Below are 5673 nucleotides of genomic sequence, written 5' to 3' on the forward strand. Positions count from 1 at the left end.
CTTTAGCAGCCCGGGGCGGGGCCCGTGGGGGGCTCCGCTCGATTCCCTCCTCGGGCAAGGCGCGGCCAGCCCCCCTCCGCCTCCGTGGACTCGGGAGAGCCGAGGGGACAGTGAACCCTAGTCCTCGTCTCCGCCCGGCACTGACGCATCCGTGTCACAGTCCCCGAGTGAACGCGTGGGCAGCAGCCACGGCCCCGCCACTTCCCGACGTCTTGTGCCCCGCGGCGTCAACTCTGCTCTATGCCACACTCGTTTCTGAAAGGTGATCTCAGCCCCGCTCCCGCTGTCCTGCTCTCAACCTTCTCGGCGTTCAAGGACGTTTTCTGCCCATTCTCCAGTTACCCTAATCTCTGCCAATTTCTTTTGGGGATGAAGGACCCCGAGGAAGAATGTTAAATTCTCAGGGGGCGTTTAAGGTGACCTGCTGCATCTACCGAGCGCACTGCCGTGAGGCTGTCTCAGACTGCGCAGGTAAACTGCCCATCGGTGAGCTACAGGCCATCAGCTGTTATCCGGATAATAAAGCTTTGCTACGTTCCTAGGCTATTAAGCGAAGCCATTGGTTCATTTTGTTTCTAATATGCTTTGATGGTGGTGTTGGGCCTCTTGGTTTGCAAATGGAAGCAAGAAAATTCCCCAAGTAGCAACTTCACACAAACCAAGCAGAAAATTATACCATGTATGGGCATCATCTGTCCATGAACTCTCTAAAGGGAAGATCCTGCAAAAATAATGGACTGAAGTCATCCCAGCCTTCAAAAGAGCCACCCTGGGGGGAGGGGAATCGAAGAGAGGGCTAAAAAGCTGTCATTCGTAACCCAATCTGTATATTTCTATGTGACTTCCCTGTTCCTGCCTGTTCTAACACCATTTTGTTCATGAAGAGTCACAAGGAAGACACAGCATAGAAATGACTGAGAGTGAGACAAGGGAAAAAAAAAATGGAGGAAACACACCACTTATGTATGTGCACAACCAGCAGCTGACAACTGTAACTCCTCTTTGATCAGGTAATTCTCAAACTTGACAGTGAATTGAATTGATCAAGTGAAACCTATGTTTTCTCCTATGGAATGAAAGTTATACCAGGAAGTTGTCCAAGAGTTTGAGGACCAACTTTTCATTGTGAGGACCACAAATACCATATTTAATCAGCTATTGATGGCATTTATTGGTAAATACATTTTATTTTGAGCATCTGTTACAAGCTAGGCATTGTGCAAAAATCCTCAGTGAGCCCAAACTGACATGGGTCAGGTCCTGCGTTTGCAGAGCTTCCAGGCATTCCCGTGCAATGAGGGGTGTTAAAGTTCCTGATGGACAATTAGCTGAACTGATGTTTATTGCATGTCTCTCTCTAGACCCAGATCCGTGTATACTGGCACAGGGCTACTCTGGGAGGATAGAAGAAGAACTCTTGACTTTCAGGAGGTCACTTCTTGAGTTGAGGCCAAGAGTCCAAGAGACCTTCTTCCCTTTCCATTCTCCAGCCAGGGGAAAGTACACGAGAAACTCAGGAACCAGAGAAACTTCCATGAGAAACAGGGAGAAGGAAGCTTCGAGAGGATAGAGAGCTTAAGCACATTAAGAAACAGACTAACTGGGCAGGTCATCTGGTCCCAGACATGAGCAATAACGTGCACGTGACTGGCAGAATGCTGCAAGTGTGAGTCTTTATACGCCGCCAACTACACCCAATGAACACTTGAAAACTGTCAGTTTCCTGTAACAATCTGATGGAATTTCTTCTGTTTTTTTAAAAAAGCATCCCATAGTAACTTACACCCTTGATTGTGTGACCAACTTACCTAAAGCAAAACCAAGGAAGAGCTACTTCATAGAACCCATCCCCTCATTCACTTGTTGGTCATGACAAAATATTCAGCAGGGGACACTTCCCTTGGAAGCAGTTAGCCTCCCAGGCCTCCAGTAGCCCCAGCTGCCTTCTCGGCTGCCTGGTAGAAAGGAGGGTGGGTGCCCGTTCCTGAGGCAGCAGGCAGACACATGTCCCCCGGCCCCACCCCAGCCATCTGGGCATGGGACATTCGATCAAGATGAACTGATTTGCCTCCAGGATGTGGTCAAGGATCATGAGACTGGCCTGGGCTTCCCGCCCTTCAGCTCCCTCATCTCTGTTTCCTACAACTCCAAATAATGTCCCCTGGATTTCAAGGTCTATTTGTAGGTATCTCTATTGCTTCCTTGTTCTGCTAATCTAATTATGGAAAAAAGAGAGTCCTTTAAGACTAGATATCTTGAATAAATTTTTAGTGCAAAGCATTTCTAACATATTACCCTAAGATAGTGTCTTACACATTCATAAATCAATGATAAGACATCCTTCATTCTTTAAAAAAAACTGCAGTTTGATAAGAAATGAGAGACAGAAATATCTCTGAGAAAGCTTAACTGGCTGTACCATTTAGCTTGGTCTGTGTTTTGGAATGCCAGCGTTCAGGGGATACGATTGGGTTTAGCTCCACTTGAGATGGCATTGCATTGGATGAGGCACCTTCAGAATGAACTCAATTAGTCTCCAGACTTCAACATTTATAAATAACAGCTACTTTTCCGTCTTGTCAAAGGCTTTGATCAAATAGATCAAAACAAAGAACACTTGCTCTCTTCAAGTTTCCTTAACTTACTTATTTGCAAATATGCCATTTGCTATTCATAGCTGAAGAGTCAAAAATCTCATAGTATCTTTTGAACCCAAGACAGGTCTTATAAACTGACTGATTAGATGACATTCTTAAGTACTATGGTCATTATTTTAATCATCCTTCTTGTGAGATGCCAGGAGGAATGCTCCTGTGTTGATTAGGGGTGTGTACCTTCACACATTTTCTGCCATCACCTGAGAATTGCAAACCTGTGCAAAGCTGAAATCATACCTGAAATCACACATTTTTTAAAAAACTGTTTAGGAGTTCATGTGATGGACTTAGTGCACTGTTCAAAATTTGCCACCCTGGCCTAGTAAGCAGAATGATCAAGCAATAAGCCCCTCTTTCCTCAATTTTCTCTTTGGAAAACTGGAAACCCTCATGTGGCTGTTGGGAGTTGAGTAAACTGCTTAACGTAGCGCCCGGCACACAGTGAATGGAGGATGCGCACTCACAATTGTTATGTCACTCACCACTTCAGTAACAATGACAAATCTGCAGTCAGGTTCATGAGCTTTGTCATTTTTTGTGTGTGCCAGCTGACATGGAAGCTGACCACCGACTGCAGTTCTTTCCAGACAACAAGTATGGAGCGTGCACATGTACAACCCGATCAGATAACCCTGTGTGGTAGCTAATGGAACACTGGGCTCTTGGCTTCTAGCCCCCTTTCCTTTCTGCAGCTCCCAAGAGAAAGCACATAGCTCAGCTTATGGTTTAGGAGATTTCATCCTCTACGTTGCAAAGGAATTTATTTTAGAACAATTCAATGAACTCTCTGAGTGGATTAATAACTCTGCATAAATAAATTCAGATTATCAGGCAATTCTACAATAAAGATCTTTTTCCTCAAAAAGATGAAATTAGTTATTAGTTTCATATCCTTTAATTTTTTTCAGATGTTTCTTAGACCTAAGAATACTTCGTACAGCTAATTGTATGTCACATACTACATTTGAGAAGTCATCGCTGTCACACTTATGGTATGGCTGTGAACACATTTTTTTCATCATAAGAAATAACTGACAAAAATAGGCTGTTTTAGAATTTTTTGCTTGTTTGTTTCCAAGAGAGCTACAATAGCTTAGGCAATAATGTCTTCATATGTAGGAGCCACATCAAACTATGTTGCAGTTAATTGTTTATTTATGGAATGAGAGTTAACTGTTGTGGAATCAACAAAATGTTCTAAATAGGCAAAATGTGTATGATGCTTATTAAATAAATTATTAAATTTTAGCACAATCTTGGTCCATACACAGAATAGTGTGGACTCTTCGTGAGCAACTTAACTCTAGTAGTTCAGGTTGTGCAATTCTAACCAATGTTTTAAGTATTTAAGTACAGTCAGTTCTGTGTATTTGCAGTATTTATGTTCTATAAAGTCACTGTGAACTCTGAATTAGCAAATGCTGAACAATTGCTCATAGGGGAAATCCAGGGTTAGGTCTTTATGGGGCTCTGGTCACAGTGTTTTTGTTAATCAATCAATACAATACTTTGTTTTATGTGTATTTCCACTTAAAGATACCAAATTTAATATATCTTGTTGATTGATTAACACTGAACTCATGGAAAACCCCACTATAACTCATGCCTGAACGAAGCTTCGCTAACACACATATTTTCTCCATAAGGCACATTACAGCCTTCTTGTGCTTAGAACATTTGACAGCACTTCAGCTGTCTGCTTGGGAGCCATTTTAAACAGTGAAATCACCAACAAAACTGCAAAAAACGTGGCACTGAATGTACCATGACAAGGACACTTACTTACAGTATGAGCTGAAACGAGAAGGCAGAATATTGCCTTGTTGGACCTCAGCTGGGAACATACACATTGGGTGACACAAATGTTTCCTCACTGCATAGATCCACCGAAGACCAGGAAAGTGCCGTGTGTATTGCTCCTGGGGTTACAAATAAATTTTAGCAAGTAAGAGAATTCACAAATAGGGAATCTGTGAATAACAACAATTAACTGTATTTCAACTAAGGTCAGGGAACATTTGGGGAGCTACATTTGGGGAGAAAAGGAAAAGTTCTTGGAATTTTGTGATCAAAATATTTGTTCATTAAGAATATTGAACACGTTTTGCATGTCGGGAACATTGTACCAGGCAATCTGGGAGCCAGAGAAAAGCAGATCTAGTTCCTTATCATCTTAATTGACTGGAAAGCAAGACACACACTTATGAAATGACTTAAGAACTCTATACGGTTACATTCAGTAAAGAGAAGACAACATAGCAAAAACCTGTGTGTCACTAGGTGCGGCTGCTCACGCCTGTAATCCTAACACTTTGGGAGGCCGAGGCAGGAGGTTCACTTGAGCCCAGGAGTTGGAGACTAGCCTTGTTACCAATGTACCTGGGTTCCTATAATCTCCCAGGATAGAAAGCAAGAGACATCACTAGGCTTTGCAGATGCTGCTGCTTCCCGGAGTCACCTGCTACTAACCATGGTCAACCCCACTGTGTTCTTCAATGTCGCCGTTGATGGTGAGCCCTTGGGTCGCATCTCCTTTGAGGTAAAGGACCTGGAAACCAAGAAGTGACTGCTTATCTAATCCATAAAGCTATGTTAACAGATTGGAGCTGTTTGCAAAGTTCCAAAATCAGCAGAAAACTTCCATGCTCTGAGCACTTGGAGAGAAAGGATTTGGCTATAAGGGTTCCTGCTTTCACAGAATTATTCCAGGGTTTATGTGTCGGGGTGGTGGCTTCACATGCCATAATGGCACTGGTGGCAAGTCTATCTATGGTGAGAAATTTGATGAGGAGAACTTCATCCTGAAGCATCTTGTCCATGGCAAATGCTGGACCCAACACACATGGTTTCCAGTTTTTGCCCTGCACTGCCAAGGCTGAGTGGCTGCATGGCAAGCATGGTCTCTGGCAAGGTGACAGAGGGCACGACTGTTGTGGAAGCCATGGAGCGCTTTGGGTCCAGGGATGGCAAGACCAGCAAGAAGATCACCATTGCTGCCTGTGGACAACTCCGATAA

General features: G+C 43.5%; 1 pseudogene; it reads left to right on the forward strand.

The window, feature by feature from the left end:
- Window positions 1-5097: 5097 nt before the first annotated feature.
- Window positions 5098-5673, forward strand: LOC123621705 (annotated as a pseudogene).

This window comes from Lemur catta, chromosome 16, assembly GCF_020740605.2.
Source record: "Lemur catta isolate mLemCat1 chromosome 16, mLemCat1.pri, whole genome shotgun sequence".
Lineage (NCBI taxonomy): Eukaryota > Metazoa > Chordata > Mammalia > Primates > Lemuridae > Lemur > Lemur catta.